The sequence below is a fragment of the Neofelis nebulosa genome, chromosome X, assembly GCF_028018385.1.
Source record: "Neofelis nebulosa isolate mNeoNeb1 chromosome X, mNeoNeb1.pri, whole genome shotgun sequence".
Classification (NCBI taxonomy): domain Eukaryota; kingdom Metazoa; phylum Chordata; class Mammalia; order Carnivora; family Felidae; genus Neofelis; species Neofelis nebulosa.
The window spans coordinates 17263219-17281077 of NC_080800.1; the positions used below are offsets into that span (position 1 = coordinate 17263219).

General features: G+C 36.3%; 1 protein-coding gene across 4 annotated transcripts in view; it reads right to left on the reverse strand.

The window, feature by feature from the left end:
• LOC131502771 (uncharacterized) overlaps nucleotides 1–17859 on the reverse strand; it is a 517527-nt gene that overhangs the window by 136440 nt on the left and 363228 nt on the right. For 2 of the 4 annotated variants that reach the window (XM_058713726.1, XM_058713729.1), the window contains exon 4: nucleotides 14256–14594. The exons of the other annotated variants lie outside the window; for them this stretch is intronic. The gene's annotated coding sequence lies outside the window, so the exon portion shown is untranslated. Of the gene's footprint in view, nucleotides 1–14255; nucleotides 14595–17859 lie in introns of those variants that run through there. 4 annotated transcript variants of the gene reach the window in all.

Here is a 17859-nt window from a genome sequence, read left to right on the forward strand (position 1 = left end):
TCACAATGTTGACTTACCCATGGCATATCCTGACCCTCCCACTTCTCTCTACTTCATGAATTTTCAGTTTCAGGCTTCACTGTTAATCACAGGAGTCTAATTTCATTTTTCAATTCAAATGGTAGAGAGTGAAAATCTAATATACTTAATCTTTGAGCAGGGCTAATTACAATAGATTACTGATGAGGAGTTAAGTATTATCCAATCCAGAACACCAGATTGCCTCTTCCACTCTGTGAAAGAGGCACTGTTGATAATTAATCCAGGACAGTAGGTACAAACTAGGACTATTCTGGGCAAATTAGGTTGTATGGTCACCTGAGCATATGACACTAATCAATTTATACTGACTTTTCTAGGATTGGTTTCTCAGTGATTGTCACATTAGTTATGACCTTTATGTGTGTACAGGGAGTGTGGGGGGTGACTGGCACATGATCATTCATTAAAGAAACCACTAATTTTCTAAATAAATAAAAATATGGTCACTGTTAAGTTATAGAACATTCATACTATAGGACAATGAGAACTGTTATGGATTATCAATGATTCCCATACTAAGCTTCACCAAAATTATCCACTCTTTGATGCACTATCAGTGCACATTCTAAGGCTCAAAATAACTTGGCCATGAATTCAGCTATGGCCTATTTTGTAGATATGTAAAGCCACTGGTAAAACATCATTCCACAACAGAACACTTAAAATAAGTATTGATGAAGTTAGAGCATGAAATCCTACTGTATCCACTCAGCATTAGGATTTATTAAAATTAATGATCTTGGTAGCCATTGATGTCTCAGATGGAAATTATCAGTTGGGATATAATTGAAATTAAAACATTCAGAACTATATTCACAGGTGTTTCAGATACAATGCATAGAAAGGTAAGTTATTGATATTACAAAGGAAGTAAATAGTTTCTTTCAATATCTTACCACTCTGAAAATTAAGAAGTTTGTTCAACCAATGGTTTACATCAATGTATTACAAAAGATTTATCTTTCTAGGTTGAACTTGTAAAAATAGTTTCTAAAATTATTTCAGAAAGATTTCAGAGAAGATCTATTTCTTTCTATGGAGTTTCAGATACACAAGGTACCTGACCTTTTTTTCTACTACGGGATAATAAAAAGATATAAGCTTTCAATATTCTCTTGGTATGTTGAGCAGTAACTAGATGAGATAGTAGTCAGGAGTCCTAGGTTCAAGTTTCATCTCAGCTACTTTTGTATCTAAATCTCTTTTTTCATCTGAGAAATGAGCAGAATGAGCTAAATCAGACTTTCCAACTGGGGCCTGCTGGTCTACAGAGTTCCATGTGTCACATTCTCTCTTATGTGCTTCAGCTACTTGAGTCTTCCTTTTGGGTCCTTGTACATGTCACTATCACTTCTGCCATAGGACCTTTGCATGAGTTATCATCTGCATTTGAAATGCTCTTTCTTCTACATCCCACCTCCAAACACTTTGCTTGGTGAATTCCTACTCATCATTTTGATGAAGTCAAGCGTTGGTTCCTCAGGGAAACTTTGCACAATCCTCATTTTGGGTCAGATTCCTGTTATTTGTACTTTTATAACCACATTCTATTCCTTATTCACTCAGTTCACTAATTTGTGTGATTATTTTATTAATAAATAAATTATCCAGTAGTTCTAACTCTGTAAGAACAAGTCTATCATAGATTGTATTTTGCAAAGATGGTTGCAATAATATTACCTATCCCACATGGCTTTCTACAATGTGACCTCGTGATTTTTCCATGAAGTGGAATTTAATTCCTCTCTCTGAATTGGGGCAAGCCTATGACTACTTTGTGAATAGAATACATCAGAAGTGACACTTCATGACTTCACAGGCTAAATTATAAAAGGCAATACAATTCCCTCCTTGTTCACTGGAATACTTGCACTTTGAACCATGAAGTACCATGTATAAAGTCCAACTACCCTGAAGCTCCTGTGCTTAAAGAAGCCAAGTACTCCAGTTGGCAGTTCTAATCTTCATATTATTCCAGCCATATGCCAGACATATGAATAAAAAGTCTTTGTTAATTCCAATCTCTAGCAATCAATTTGCCTCTAGCCATTGAGACTTCCTAGTTGAGGTCCCAGACATCAAGAAGCAAAGACAAACTACCCTTCTGGTGGTACTGTCATAATTACTAACCCACAGAATCCATGAGCATAATAAAATGTTTGCTTTAAGCTGCTAAATTTTGAGTGATTTGTTACTCAGCAAGAGGAAATGGAACAGAGGGTTGTGTCTGCCTTTCTTACAGAGGTGTCCCAATTGCCCAACACAATGTCAATGATACCTAGTAGGTGCTCAGTATATATTTACAGAAAGAATAAATAAATGCCCATGCCTTTGAGTTATTCTCCCAACACCTTACAGAAAGTTCTTTTCCCTCCTCTGTTATGAAGTCATATACAGCCTTCAGTGGCCAATCATGGAACTTTTAGTCAACAGTTTTAGTGAGTTCTGTATAAAACTATACATAATATAAAATCTCATGAAAAGCAATGAGCCAAAAACTGTTTGGTTTTTAAGAATTCTTCAATTAACTCATCTCTCTTCATTTCTATTATAATTATTGTTTCATCTTTACTAACAGCTTCTTTATCAGCTTATCCATCTCTTTACCCCTATCAAGGACTTGGAGGTTTTAAAGTGATATTGGCAAAATCACTATCTTTATGTGCTAAGAGCAATGGGAATTTGAATTTATGAATTGACTGTATCAGAAGGAAATTAAGCTGTGGAGACTGGGAGATCCTTACCGCTAATTTATTAAAGGCAAGGTCCAGTGAAGATGCAGAAGGGAGCATCTGAGAAAAAGTAGAAACAGACTTTGCCATGTGGACAGATAATCTTTTAAGCTGCTAGAAGGTGACACATTTAAGGAATTACTGGTAGCTTTCCTTGTATATTATTATATTAAAAAACAAAATAAAATATATCAGTTCTGTCTGATTACATAGTGATACTGTATGAAAAGAGGCTCTAGGACCAAAAATAGGCAACTCAACTGTGGTTTATTAAAAAAAAAAAAAGCCTGTTTTGCAGAAAGAAGAGAGAAAAAACTGAGCTATAACAGCTCTCCAAGAAGTTGTTTGGAGCGGACAAGCCTAACACTAAACAAAGATCTCAGTGAAAATTATCAGCTTCATGAACAGCTTTTACCAGTAAGAAAGGTGTGAAATGTGTCTGCATTTCTGGGTGCCATGTAATATAATTGTAGAGCTACCATACACGGGGAAACTATTCAAGAATGTTAATCTATTACTCACAAAATTAAGTTTCTGCTTTGTACTCCTTGTTTTTTCTTTCTAGATTGTACCTCCCTTTTAGATGAGACACAAAAGTGCTGGACTAGTCTGGTAATTCAGCAGCACACTCAGCATTGATGATCTAATTGTGTTTGCATGTGAGTTTCACATATATTTACATATGAAACATATATGGGCAACTATATGTATATATTATACTATATATTACATTATATATATGTGTATATATATATGTGTGTGTGTGTGTGTGTGTGTATATATATATACACCATAAATACATAATGAGCACCTAGTAGGTATCATTGTCATTATGTCAATGATACCTATTAGGTGCTCAATATATATTTCTGTAATGACTGAATAAATGCCTATGTCTTTAAGTTGCTTGCCCCAACACCTTGCAAAAAAGTACATGTATTTCTCTTTATCTTTAATCATATACACACAGACGCCACACATTTACTCCTTCCTCATTTTGGCAAACTATTCTCAAATATATAAGTTCAAAAATGCACAGATACCACTACAGAAATTAACAGTAGGATTTGCAAAATGTAGAAGGAAGGTAAATATCAAATTCATTTCCAAAGGTGTGTGTGTGTGTGTGTGTGTATGCGTGTGTAGGTTGCCATGCCAGTTATTTGCCTGTTTATTCTCAGATCCATTTCCTGCCCTTTTCTGCCTTTCTCTGTAGAGAAAGGAACCATGTGTCAAGAAAGGAATATGTGTAAAGGAACCACATATTCCAGACTCCATTGTTGACTGGATCCCAAGCATGATAAACCAAGTGGAAGCTCTGATGGAGGACTAGATAGTGGAAGGAAGGGAGAAGGAAGAGAATATCTCACCTTCTTTCTCTGTTTTTGTCAGTGTTTCTTCCATGGCTCCAAGTCCTGATACACAACCTCTCCCTCCCCAGTCCCAGCTTCCCCTGGTCAGACACGCCCTGATTAATTTCCCTTGAACTTCTCTGATTCCTGGGCTCTGGTAATACCACCTCCTCTGTTTTCCTTTCAAACCTTAGATGGGTAGTGGTATTGTGCTGTCACTAATCTCTGGGTTAGCTACCTGTCTCCTGTTTGGTTCCTTAGATCTTTATCATCTTTATGATAAGCTTCCTAGAGTAAGTTCCTCCTGTTTGAAATATTTAGCATAGTTTCCATCTCTTGACAGCTCTCTGATACAGTTCTTGGTATGGGGTAGTCCCAGCCCAGACCCTCAAAATGAGACTCTGTTTGGGGTTAAACACAATTATGACTTCCCTGTGGGTGAAAAATGGGATATCAATAAGTCATGATCCTAGTAGACCATGACATCATTCATAACTTGAATGAAGAAAAATCTTGCTAGTTGTAGTAATATAGGTCAGGCATGTTTATGATGACACAAATTAATATAGATACTTTGTGTTACAAGTTTTAAATGAGCCTTTAACTTGTGCTTCATTAAAACAATTCACAGCTGCTTGCTTTTTTTCTTTTTTAACTCTTCAGTCAAATGCTTTAGGTAAGAGATGATGGCATAGTAAGGGAAAAATTATCATTCTTTTAATAATTTTTGAGGGTTGTTTTTAAGGGCTTATCTCTATTCCCACTCTAACAGAAGACCAAGCCCTTACATCACAAGCATGAGCTGCGGAAGTGCAAGGGAGTAGAAAAAACATGTACTACAGAATCATGAAAGTATTTGCTCAAAACCTCAAATTTCGAAATCATATAGTACTGAGGAAATCTTTTTAGCCCATACATGTTTTTAGAACAGGAATATAGACTGAATAGAAGATTCACAGTCTAAATCCTTTGGAACATCTACTTTTAAGAACTATATCCTATATGTGGTCCTAGAAAGATAAGATAGTTAACAAAACATTCCCTAAATACAAACACATTGATCCAATGAATATATTTGAAATGGAAGAGTTAAATATTTGGAAATCCCTAAAGTTGGCTTTCTTGATCATCTGGAAAAAATGACATCCTTTATATCAGGAATGGGGTGTTCCTATTAATCACTGGGCCTTAGAAACCATCAATTCTGAGTCATGATAAATGACTTCACTCTTACTGAAAAATGACTCACAAACAACTTAGAGCCCAAGAGATTACTTTGTAAGCTATATTAAATCATTTGGGGGCGCCTGGGTGGCTCAGTCGGTTAAGCGTCCAATTTCAGCTCAGGTCATGATCTCACGGCTTGTGGGTTCGAGCCCCGCCTCGGACTCTGTGCTGACAGCTCAGAGCCTGGAGCGTGCTTCAGATTCTGTGTCTCCTTCTCTCTCTGCCCCTCCCCTTCTCACGCTCTGTCTGCTATCTCTCTCTCTCAAAAATAAATAAACATTTAAAAAATTAAAAAAAAATCATTTGGGGGCACCTGGGTGGCTCAGTCAGTTGAACGCCTGACTCATGATTTTGGCTCAGGTCATGATCTCATGGTTCATGAGTTTAAACCTTGCACTGGACTCTGCACTGACAGTGCAGAGCCTGCTTGGGATTCTCTCTCTCCCTTTCTCTTTCTGCTCCTCCCCCACTCGTGCTCTCTCCCTCTCCCGCTCTCTCTCTCTCAAAATAAATAAACTTATAAAAATTCATTTGGCTACTTTTCTTATTTAAAAATCAATACCTATATGAGCCTATAGATAAATACCCTTCCAGAACAGGTGATATCAACAAGTAGTCCATGAAATTCAAATGTTTGTAAGTCACTTTAGTATTACACAGAAGATTTTGTTGTTACTGTGTGGCCTCAAATTTTGTGAAACTGTAACTGCCTCTAATTTTCTTATTCCTCCCTTTGACACTCAGAAATTGACAGAAATTGGAAGAATAACATAAAATATTCCATGAGACCATTTTTAGATTATTCCCTAATTTAATTTAATACAGGCAAAGGATGCCATATAGAGCTTTATTTTCTGTGCTGTAATATATATTTATATGTACAGAACTATTCCAGGTGTTAGATGAGAAGAACAGCAGGAATTACCCATTAATCTACTGTCTTCAAGGTTAATCAGAACAGAAAAATAAAAGGAAACTATCTCCAGGTTTGCCAAAAGGTGAAAAAAACATTTTAAAGTTTAAACTTACATGATGAGATTTACAAATATGAAAAAGACTAATAGGACGCAGTGTTGCCAGAGATGGAGGGAAAAGGACAACTGCTCTTCCAAAGGGCATTTTGAATCAGCAAATCAATTTTTAGAATTTTGTCTTAAGGAAATGATCACATAGGTATAATAGGCCCAAGGATATTAATCAGAGCATTAAATAAAGGAAGGGTAATGAAAACAAAGTTAATATTTATAAATAGGGCACCAGCCAAGTAAAATATGGCAGTGTATGTCTTAGTTTGGTTTCTCTAGACTTGTGTTATCTAAACTGGTAGTCACTAGCCACATGTAACTAATAAAACTTTGATATGTGGCTAGATATACACCCAATGTCAAAGATGCAATATGGAAAAAGAATGTAAAATATCTCATTAATAACTTTTGTTTTGATTTTCTGTTGAAATGAAAATTTTTATGTATTGGGTTAAATAAAACATTGAAATTAATTCCATTTGTTTCTTTTTACTTTTTTAATGTGGCTACTAGAAAATTTTAAATCATATATATGACTCACATTTGTGGCTGAGATAATATTTCTAGGAATTGCACTGCCTAGAAGCAAGGCTTGAGAGAAGAATTTACATACAAGTAATTTATTAAGGAAGAGAATCTAGGAGAAACTAGTAAAAGATCAGGAAAAGCAAGATAGGGAATCAGAGGAAGCCGAGCCAAGATGTCATCAGATGAAGTCTCAGTCTCAGCCTATACTGCAGAGAGCTCTAGAGCATAGATGACATCTCAGAGTTTGTCCAACTTTGAGGGAAAAGAGGTGGGCTTTCATACCTTCGTATCAGTCACATCAATCCTTAGCTATGGGGGCACCATGAAGGTGTGTAAATACTCAGGAATTTCTGTCTCTCTGTGGCTTTGAAGCAGTTCCAGTAGCACAAGGGACACCCTTCTAAAGCTCACAGGTGCAAGTCACTGGAAGCAAAGCATATAGGAACTGGGGGATGGGGACACAGAATAAGTTATAGGGATCTCAAGGGTATAAAAGCAGGCCACTGACAGTATCAGTTACACTTTATACAATGGAATTCTATGCAATAATTTTGTAAATTTAGATTGTAGACATATAAAACACCAGTAACATAGAGTGGTATATTAAAAGCATGTTAGCAAACATATATAGTATGATCCTATGTATAAAATTATATACATATTCATATCTACATAAAAAGATGTTTGCAAGGATCTTCCACCAAAACATTAGTATATTTTAAGTCTGAATTGTGATGTTTCACTGTTATTTTATTTTTTATTTTTATTTGATTATTTTTAAATAACACATATGTTTCATATATTAGAAAAATAATAAAACTATTGAAGGCATTAATAACATGCAAGTGATAAGTAAAGCCTAAGATTTCAGATATAGGAACATTTGAAATTTTAATGGCCTTATGCCTCGATTATCTATCAAATGGAATGCATTTGGTAATGTGATCATGGCTGACATGCATCTGGTATGTACTTGTATGGTCAAATGGCCAGCATCTATTCTGGTTGGCCAATGTGTGCTGTGCTGATCAGTAACTTGATGAAGAGAATCTATAAGACATAAGTGTATATGGTCAAATCAGCCTTGGGTTAACTAGAGGATAAAAAAGGATGCTAGATCAGAGGACTCAAGATTCAGTACAAATTAAATAATATAAACAAACATCTTGAGTGACTACAGAACAAAATATCAACATTTTAAATAAAGATAGGAAGGGCACCTGGGTGGCTCAGTCTGTTAAGTGTCTGACTTCCACTTAGGTTTCGAACTCATGGTTTGTGGGTTTGAGCATCATGTGGGGCTCTGTGCTGACAGCTCAGAGCCTGGAGCCCGCCTCAGATTCTTTGTCTCACTCTCTCTGCCCCTCCCCAACTCACACTCTATCTCTCAAAAATAAACAAACACTAAAAAAAAATTTTAATAAATAATAAATAAAGATAGGATAAATAACAGTGCCTTGCAGAGCTATATTGAAGCCTGAGGCAAAAAGAAAAATCAGTAATACTTTGCTAAAAATGTTTACATTTTGTTAATGGTGAATTGTTGCATGAATTTTGATTTTATAAGGTATTACATTAAAATATTAATTATTTTGACTACTAAGGTTTGTGATGCCCCCATAAATTCTGCACCCTAGGTAAGTGCCTCACTCAACTCATTCACTCACTAGACTCTCCCTAGTCCAGTCCTGACTTGGTATCTCGAAATAACTTTAATCTAACTAATCATTTGTTATGTAAAGCCATCTTCTGCCATGTTACTTTTGAGATTGAGCTGGCAGAATGACATCTTAAAAACTTTGCTGTAAACCTTTCCTTTCATTAATGGTAATCTAACACTGTCTTTACCTAAATTACAAGAAGAAAAGAAAAAATATTTTATGTTTTAATGTTTATTTATTTTTGAGAGAGACAGAGTACAAGCTGGGGAGGGGCAAGGAGCAAGGGAGACACAGAATCTGAAGCAGGCTCCAGGCTCTGAGCTGTCAGCACAAATCCCAATGTGAGACTTGAACTCAAAAAATCGCAAGACCATGACCTGGCCCGAAGTTGGAGGCTTAACCGACTGAGCCACCCAGACACCCCAAGGTAAAAATAGTTTAAATTAAGAAGTCTCTACAGGCATTTGAAAAATTCCATGTATGTTTTGTTATGCTGCTGAGATACAAACCTTTCCAGATCTGTTTGGGAACCACTGACAAAGCAGTAAATAATTGGATTGTGATGAGGAAGTGCTAACATTTATATGTATGTTAATACAAAGAAAACAAAAGTAAAAAAGAAATACAATGGGAAAAATTGTTCAGACAGGCACAAAAATGATTATTAAAAAGGACACTCATAGGTCAGAATTACAGAGAAATAACCTCCAGCAAAGGATCTTTGGCAGAAATTCCAAATTCATTCTTGGCTCCATGGGATCTTGCACGAAGATGAATGGAAAGATGTGCAGGATCTTGTTGCAGTGAATTTTTATATTATTTGCCATTTTGTTTGCTCCCAGATATTTAGGTTCCCTGAGTATGCAGTATGTTGAGAGCATGGAAATATTGTAAATTGGTGACCTCACTCTCTTTCTCATTTACTTTCACATATACCTTTCATAAAACCCTTCTTTAAATAGTTGGCACTATAATGGTAAAAATAGAAATGTTGATACTCAAAGTTATTTCTTGGTGGTAGTTTTCTACTTAAAGATTTGTATTAAGTTTTGTATGCATTCACATGTTTATTCTTTTCCCAATATAGGTATGCCACTATGGTGTTTAATTTTTCCTCCTAACTTTACAGAACTGCATATTTTCTAATTACATTTCTAGTGTCGATCCCAAACCTTACAAGAATCCTTGTACTAAAAAAAATAGTGATTTATACTCTTGTTTAGAAATAAAATCTCAAATAGAGCTGATTAGTCATCTATGAAGCAGTTTAGAATTAATGCTTGATAATTTTCTTAATACCACATAGTTTCTCCACAGGAGAAAATATATATGAAATGTTTGGTTACTTTTGGGATACTTGATTTGTACTGTGAAAATCAGATCTTTAAGGAAATCCTTAAGAATTAATTAGCACTCAAAACCAAAAAATACTGTATGTCTATTTAGGAAAATCAATACAATATGAGTGGTAGGTAATGCTTAAAAATAAATATGTGTGGTAAAATGTACAGGATGACTGACTCTTTTACATGATCATTTTGAAATGGGCTGAAATGAAAAAGAACCTGTACAGCAGGAAATGAGCTCTGTAGCAGATGCTGTTGGTGCTCTGACCATATATCTCCTAGGCACACACTGTTCCAAAATATGTTGAGGGCACTGGAGGGAAAATAAATACCTCAGTATCCTTGCACTTTGTGGGGTAGAAAAGGGAGTAGACAGATCTTAGCTTGTTCTCCATTGTCTGCCAGATTTGCTCAGTGGAACTGAGCCCCATTTTCTAACAGTGACAACATGTTTGATAAAGCTCTCTGCATTGGCTTCCTTCCCTTCCCTGTTTCAATTCCCCCTTTCATACCAGGGCTTCCTGGGATCACCTTCCAAACAAACTACCTGCACTTGAACCCTTGGTGCAGCATCTGCTTTTGGGAGGATTCCAAAGGAAGATAATCTCCATGGAACAAATTAATGAAGAAATGAGTCTAGTAATTAATTCAGATTGATCACTCCATCAACCCCGAAATCCTTGAATTTGATGAAACTTTTCTGGTGTCTTTTACAAAAAAAAAATTAAAAAAAAAAAGAAGTGACAAGTATCTCATTTTGTAGACTTCCTTCCTCTCTTCCCAAAGTGCATCATGCTTGAAAACAACTTTGCATGGGCAGGAGTGTACAATCTTGATGTAAAAATATTAGGCACATAATAAAAAATGAATAATTTTGAACTACTGTCCTCAAAGCCTCTGTATGACGACAGCTTTTATGGCTCAGTGTTGATAAATGACAAATTCAGGCCAACTGTGTACATCCACAGAATAAACTATTGAACAGCTTCAGGGGTAGAATGTTTTTTTACAAATGAAACAGGCCTAGCTGAACAGAATTTGTTCAAAACTCATTAGCAACCTTTAGCATTTCATTTGGACTTCCATACGATTGCTATTGGGGCTACATTAATATTTGAACATCACACTAACAAAACACAGATGCATCAAGGCAGTGGAAAGACAAGATATAAGAAATGTCTTCCACTCTACCCAAATAAATCAGCAGGATAATACTTAGGATCCTACATATATCTGTGTCCTTTTAGAATATACAACAGAGAGACAAATGAGGTATGTTGCCATAAAGAGCAGGGGTCTTTGCATGTCCCAAATTGAATCCTTTGTTCCCATGTTGGAATCTAAATGTCCTGCCCTTTTATAATTGTTTTGTATCATTTGCCACTGGAAAATAGTGTATTATACAGAGGTCAGTCCAGTAGTATTTTAATTCACACCTGAAAATCCCAGACATTCCATATGTGAATGTTCATAGCTATATTCATGATAGCCAAAAAAGTGTACACAACCCAAATGTCCATCAACAGATGAATGGATAAACAAATCATGTTATATACATGCAATGAAATACTATACAATAGAAAATAACAACATAGATGAATCTCAAAAACATGAATTAAGTGAAAGAAGCCAGACACAAAAGGGTATATACTACATGTTCCATTTACATGAAATTCTAGAAAAGGGGAACCCAATCTATAATAGAAAGCCAAAGAGTGGTTGCCTGGAGCCAGGAGAAGATTGACTACAAGGGGACATGAGGGAATTTTTGAGGTGACAAAAATTTTCTGTATCTTGATTGTGTGGTAGTTACATGAGTATAAAAATATGTCAAAAATGCACACTTAAATTGGTACATTTTTGTATGCAAATTAATCCTCAATAAAGTTAATTTGAAACAAAACTTATCTGCATCTTCCTCTACCAGAACTTCAACTAACAAACCAATTACTATCATGTGGATAAGAGACTGAGGACAGTTACATTTTGCCAGGGGTTCAGACAGAATTGATTATCACCTTGCATTATAGGAGCCTAGATGAGCTTGGGACAAGGAAAAAACAAAAACAAAATAAAAAAAATACCCTGATGCCTTAAAGGCATCTCCTAGATGAATTCTAGGAGAGGTAGAAGGGAAATAGGTAGACAGAGAGGAGAAGGAAGGAGTAGAGGAAAACAAAAGCACATTTGATGTACTTCAGAATTTCGTCTGCAAACAATACTATTTCTTTATCATCATCCTGACTTCCCATGCACAAGAGTACCATTTTGGTGGTAGGGGTGTGGTATTGAGGAGGGCAAAAGGTGTTAAAGTATGGGCATGAATCTCTTGGTGATACCTTGAAGTCCGAAACTTGGGGATATACTTTAGTGTGAACCTGATCTAGATCAATGTTTCTCAAACATTAGTGAACATCAGAATCATGTGCAGAGCTAGGAAACATGAAGATGTCTGGTTCCCCACAGAGATCCTGATGCAACAGGTCTGGAGTGGGGCTGAGATTTTAAATTTCTAGCAAGCTTCTGGGTGATGTTGATGCTGCTGGTCAAGTGACTACACTGTGAATAGACTTGATCTAAAGCCCTAGAGGGATTCCAAAGCAAGAATAAAATTCCATACTTAATTATTGCTGAAAAGTTTTTTTCATGGCTAAGGCATGTAGGATCAGAAGTTTTGTAGTATGGAGGACTTACTCCAGAGAGCTCTGAGAGCTCCTTGCTCCAAATTTGGTCAGTTTTCAGTAAGAAATCTTTTAGTTTGTTGATTAGCGGAGACAAATTAACTTTTAAAATAGATTCTGGTCACTTACCATTTCTTTCTTAGAAAACTCACAGTGCCATTTGTAGGTATGTGAAGGTCCCTCTTGTCCTGCAGTCAGGATGCAAGAGCTGATTGTCTGGGCCATTTCAGATGGAAGTTAATGGTTTTGTGGTCCCCAGAATATATAATTAGTAAGTTTCACTATACTGATATTTTTAATGTCAACATCACCAACATCAGATGGGAGATGTCTGCATTGGGTGTCTGCTTCCAGTTAAGATCTTTAATATATGATAAATTAATATATTTCAATCATGTCTGCCTTGCATTCAGTGTATGCTTGGTTGATCAACTATAAAAGATGCCAGGGCTGTTTTGGCACACAATGAGAGACTGAGTCAGATCACAGAAGAAGGCTCACTATTTTTATGGCTCCTTAAATAATTATATTAAACCAGAAAATTTCAGAAAAGGGTAATAAATGAGATTTTTGGTTCTTTTCCATATATGTATGCAAATATTTGGAAAATAGGGGTAAAGGTGTTTGTAGATATCACCACCCTAACACAAACCCTAATAGCATTTAGGTATTTTCTCCCAGTCTTTGGACTATGCATAGAATCATTTAGAGTGGTATAATTATATATTGATTCCTGAAATGTTTTTCACCTTATATATTCTAAGCTTTACTATCTCCGTTTTTATGTAGTCTATTCCAATTATCTACTGCTGCATAGCAAATCACTCTGAAACTTGGTGGTTTAAAACAAGAAGATTAATTTGGATAAAGCATCTTTGATTTGGGCAAGGCTTGGCAAGATAGCTCAACATGGGTTATCCTAGCATTAATGTGGGTATTTCAAACGCTGGGGCTGGAATTATCCAATGACTTGTGCACTTGCATGTCCCTTGACTGATGATGGTTGTTGGCTTAATTAGGGCTGTCAGCAGAACCATATGTGATCTCTCCAATTGCTTGGACTTCCTCAAAAGATGGTTACTAGATTTCAAGGATGAGGTACTCATGAGAGTGAACCAGGTAGAAGCTGTATCATCTTTTATGAGCCAGCTTCAGAAGTCATACAGCATGGCCTCCATCACTTCTTATTCATTAGAAATGAGTCACTAAGTCCAGCCCATATTCAAGGAGAAGGAAATTACACTCCAGCTTTTTTATGGAGCATGGAAGAATTTGCTGATCTATTTTATAAAATGATGGCATAATATTCTATCAAGTTAATATACCAAGCTTAAATATTTCTTCTATAGTTACACATTTAGGTTGTTCCCATTCTTAGACTGTGATTAACATGTTTATTCAGTAGGTCTTCTAGAAGTAATTATATATTGCACTATACCAACTAGTTTCCAAAAGAGAATTTGTGTACACTTGCGAACACTTTTCATTTTGATTTTTAAAGGTCTAACTAGACCTTAACTAAAATAATATTGTTTTAAGAGCTAGGGCTATCTTAATAGGTGATAATCTTATAAAGAGATGAGAAAACAGACTAAGATGGACTGTCAAGGTCAGTGTTCCAAGCTTATTTGGCATTTGCAGGTATAGGGGCTAAACTGGTATGTCCCATGAGATGGGGGTCCAAATGTTGATTGACAAACACAATGTCTCTTCTAGGGTATATGGAAACACAAGCAAATATTTTTTAGGGTCTGTGTCTATATAAACAATTTAATTTAAAAATGTATGACAAAATTCATGGGCCCATTGGATTTGATAATGAATATTTAGAATATTGGGTAGAGAAGAGGCATTTACATATTTGTTTATTGTCCAGTCAAAGCACATAAAGATTCTTTTTAGTGTCTATGTACCTACAATCTCTGCTTGTTCAGATCCAGAAACCATATCCTCATGCTCTTTAATGTCAAATGTGCCATTCCTTAATAATTTCCTATCTCCTACCAGAAGAAATGGGTAATAAAACTGTTATTATTACAGCACCTTGACTCTTCATAAACCCTGTATTGAAATAATATAGATATTGTTTCTGTAATTCCCTAATATCTTGTATTTAATGGTAGTTACATCATTACTCATGATTCTACATCTCCATCATGCTGCTTGTGAATACTGGCTTCCAGTGATTCTCTCAAGTGTTGTTACTGCACTACATTGATGATGACCACACATACAAATCTTACCCAGAATATGCAGGAAAATATGAACAATTCATTTTCTGGTCACAATAAACTTACATTTCAGAATTTTACAGAGTAAATGTAGAACAACTCGTATTTCAGTCATGTATTTTCTTGAACCCCTCATTCCACAATTATTGCATTTCTAAAATATGATCTCTCTCAGTCTTGACTGCATCCCTTCCTACCACACATCAGCACCAATGGGGAGGATAGGGATCTTTTAGCAGAGTGAGAAGAGCAGAAAGAATATTCATTCTGGGTCTGGTCCAGGAGTGGCCCTCCCAGAAAGAAACTGCTGTCCCTGCCAGTTGCAGCCACCACAAGGCATCTTGGAAATTTTCAAGGAAGGTATTATAAAGCATGAGGCCCTTTGTGTAGCCTGGACTTAGGGGCCTGGGGCAGGGTTTCAGTTTTCCCAGGTTTAAGGACAGTTTTGAACACAGCTGTAGATGACAGAAGGAAGTTCATTGTTACAGATCAATGCCTTAGGGGAGAGTTTGGTAGTGGGTGTTACATTGTAGGATAGAAGAGTAGCCAGCATCAGGGCAGTCTTCAAAAGTGATAGGGAAAAAAAGCGCAAAATTTTATTATTAGCAAAAAAAAATTTTTTCATGATGAGTCATATGGAAGTGGACTCTATGAAGAGATTCAGACTAGAAAAGACTCATTGGATTTTAGTTCCATAGTTTTAAAACAGCACTGCAAGTTCTTCTACAGAGTTTTCTTGACAGTCAATTCTCAATCTTATTCTTTCTTAACCTATCAGTAGCATTTGACACAGTTTATTATTGTTTCTACCTGAAACATTTTCTTTCCTTTGCTTCCAGGACATCAATTTCACTTGTTTTTTCTCCCAACTCTCTGGATATTCTTTCTTTCTCTCCTGCTGATTATTCTTTGCCTCATGGAACTCTAATCATCAGATATTCCAGAGCTCGGTCCTTGGACTTAATCTCTTTTCTATTTATGATCACTGTTTTGGTGATCTTACCCAGTTTCATAGGTTTAAATACCACTTAAATGCTCTTGACTCTCACATTCATAATATTCATATATCCATTCCAAATGTCTTCTCTTAACTTCAGCAACACATGTCTCCACTTGGATGCCTAAGAGACATCCCTAACTAATATGTCCAAAACTGAACTCCTTGTATTTGATTCCCCCAACGTGATTTTATTTGATGATGATACCATTACTCCAGCTGCTCAAGAAATAAAAAATTGAGATCATCCTTTACTCCTCTTTTTCTCTTAATAACCAGTGTTGTCCTGGGGCTGGCTTGAGCTGACATATAAGAGCCAACTGTGGAAATCTTTGCCATCTCTGAACTTAGTACCTCCAGCACCTACAAGAGATCCTGACACATAAATATGTGCTCAATAAAAATTGTTCAAATAGACTTTATATAGCACATATGGGGAAATGGGCAGGCCAAGTGGGCAGTGTTCTGTGCTTTTGGGCCCTCAGTGAACCATTCAGCTCCACATTTTACATATTAGCCCCATTTGTTTTACATATTGGGTTGTTCATATAATTCTACTTGTGAAAAAAAAGTTTGTTGCATAAATAATAATAATACAGTTGACCCTTGAATAAAACAGTTTGATTGTGTGGGCCCATTTATATGCAGATATTTTCCCCACAAATATAGTACAGTACTGTAAATATATTTTATATTCTTTATGATTTTAACATTTTCTTATCTCTAGCGTATTTTATTAAAAATACAGTATATAGGGAGGAGGGGCCAACATGGTAGAGAAGTAGGGGGATCTGAATTTCCCTCGTCTCTCAAAGCAGTGTTGAAGCCAAAGGACTTTGAACTCCAAGAGTCTAGGAGGCAAAGAGACAGAGTCGCTTCCAGGGACCCACCAGCACAACCTGATGGGCTATAGGTGCATGATTGCAAATTGGAAGAGATAAAATTAACAGAGGGAAGGGATCCACTTCTGCTGAGAGACAAAGGGAAGAGAAAGCGAGACTGGGGAAGCATAGGACTGTATCTGGACAAGAGAGAAAAACTACAGACCGGGACAGAGAAAGATACAATCTCTAACTGAGGAGCTTTCCCTGGACTGGGGCCAGCAGCCCTGATCACACACCTGGGGAGGAGAGGAGCCAGTCCCAGGCCTGGTGGCTACCTCAGGGGTGCAGTCCACAGTGGGAGAGAGAGATTCCCATCATGGAGTGCTGTGAGAGGAGGGTTTGTATCCACTCAAAAGACAAAGACTGCTTGCACCCACCAGCCAAAGACCATATATCAAGCAGTGTGGATATATAATAATTACAGGTATATAATAATTACAGGGCCTATCCATCAAGAAAAGCTAACAATTACAAATGTTTATTCTCCGAATTTGAAAGCACCAAAATATATAAAACAATTAATCACAAACATTAAGAATCTTATTAGTAAGAATGTGGTAATTGCAGGGGACTTTAATACCCCACTTACAGGATTAGACAGATCATTTAGACAGAAAATCAATAAAGAAACAAAGGCCCCAAATGATACACTTGACCAGATGGACTTGACAGATATATTTAGAACTTTCTATCCTAAAGCAGCAGAACACACATTCTTCTTGAGTGCACATGGAACATTCTCCAAGGTAGATCATATACTGGGTCACAAAACAGCCCTCAATACATACAAAAGAATTGAGATCATACCATGCACACTTTCAGACCACAATGCTATGAAAGTTGAAATCAACCACAGGAAAAAGTTTGAAAAACCTCCAAATGCATGGAGGTTAAAGAACATCCTACTAATGAATGAATGAGTCAACCAGGCAATTAAAGAAGAAATTAAAAAATATATGGAAACAAATGAAAATGAAAACACAACAATCCAAACACTTTGGGATGCAGCGAAGGGAGTCAAGAGGAAAATACATTGCACGCCTGCCCTATCTCAAGAAACAAGAAAAATCCCAAATACAAAACCTAATGACACACCTAAAGGAACCAGAAACAGAACAACAAAGAAACCCCAAATCCAGTAGAAGAGGACAAA